The sequence below is a fragment of the Budorcas taxicolor genome, chromosome X, assembly GCF_023091745.1.
Source record: "Budorcas taxicolor isolate Tak-1 chromosome X, Takin1.1, whole genome shotgun sequence".
In the NCBI taxonomy this organism is placed as follows: domain Eukaryota; kingdom Metazoa; phylum Chordata; class Mammalia; order Artiodactyla; family Bovidae; genus Budorcas; species Budorcas taxicolor.
In genome coordinates, this window is record NC_068935.1 from 101,475,350 (window position 1) to 101,477,288 (window position 1,939).

Here is a 1,939-nt window from a genome sequence, read left to right on the forward strand (position 1 = left end):
GCTTACTTCCTAGCAAAATAATTGCTATAGAGCAGTTGTTTACAAATCATGATAAACTTGTGAGAATGTCTTTCCTAGCTCAAAGTTTAAACACTAGAAAGAAGTGATTTTAAAAGTTTATTATTGTGCTGAAATTCATAATTAGTAATACCTACCATTCATTCAAAAGCAGAAACATTACTTTGCCAACAAAGGTCCGTCTAGTCAAGGCTATGGTTTTTCCAGTGGTCATGTATGGATGTGAAAGTTGGACTGTGAAGAAAGCTGAGTGCCGAAGAATTGATGCTTTTGAACTGTGGTGTTGGAGAAGACTCTTGAGAGTCCCTTGGACTGCAAGGAGATTCAACCAGTCCATCCTAAACAAAAGCAGTCCTGAATATTCATTGGAAGGACTGATGCTAAAGCTGAAACTCCAATACTTCGGCCATCTCATGCGAAGAGTTGACTCATTGGAAAAGACTTTGATGCTGGGAGGGATTGGGGGCAGGAGGAGAAATGGAGGACAGAGGATGAGATGGCTGGATGGCATCACTGACTCGATGGACATGAGTTTGGGTGAACTCCATGAGTTGGTGATGGACAGGGAGACCTGGCATGCTGCAGTTCATGGGGTCGCAAAGAGTCGGACACGACTGAGCGACTCAACTGAACTAAACTTAACCATTCATCAAGCGCTTATTTTATGGCACATGCTTTATGTTGAGTATAACATTTCTTTAAATTATGAAAACAATCCTATAAGAACTATTATTATCCTTATTTCATAGGTTAGAAAAACTGAAGTTCAAAGAAGTCAAGTAACTTGTCCAAGGGCACATATACCACCCAGAATGTTGCAGAGCCGGGATTCAAATTCAAGTGTTCTTTCTCATGCTTTGATGTTTCTAAAGATCATACAGGTTTGGCCTAGAATTAATAAATTTAAGGTGCTTAAAATGCTTGGCAGACACAATCAATTATTTGCATATTTGTGACATCACTGCAGCTGTTATTTGACAGTAGAATTCTCATCACCATTTTCAGAATATCAACATTCCTGGAAAGATATATCTGAAGACAGACAATGATCAAGCAGTCAAAGATTCATGAGAATAGATGACATGTGGCTTGATTAGTAATTGTTGATGCTAGTACTAACTCAGTATTCAATATTAATTCAAATGTCTTCCTGACCAAGGATTTCCTTTTTAATTCACCCCTTCTTAGCTATGCACGACTTTGTATGGCTGTCCTTTCTTTAGAGCTCATTGAGTTCTGCTTAATTTCTCCCAACCATAGACAAGCCCTCTGGAAATGCCACTGATTCACAGCTGTAATACTTAGATCAGTTTGTATCCCAGTAAGATAAGTAATGAATTTTTGTAGTTGACCTTGTTTGACTGATATGCATCTGATATCCTGAGAAATTAGATGGCTTTCTGAAAGTCTGAGGCAAGGGTGAACATAAAGTGAGGTCTTTATCTTTGTCTCCATTCAATAATGAGAGCCTTTACATAGTCTACAAATGCTTTGCAGCCATTACAATAGGAATAATATGAGAGTCTAAAATAGAAGAAGCCTCACATGGTACCTATTCTCTTAACACTCATCACTGATGATTGGTTGAGTATCAGAGATTATACTCCTTTACATTATCCATCCAAAGGAGCACAAGATTGGACATTCCAAAAGAAAGAACAAAGGCTTGGAAATGGGTTGATTTCTCAGTTTCTACATTCTTCACTGCTTGAAATTCTTGCCTTCTTTTTCTCTCATTTTTCAGGGACAAGAAGAGACCAGAGATACTAAGACCATTGACAGGACTTTAGAGAACTATGTAGCAAGAATATATACCAGTGCTTTGTACCAAGATAGGAACAGGAGGGTAGATGAGTTACTCTATGATTTTTCATATCACAGAGTACATGATATACTCTACATAAAGAGGTAAGTTGCTTGT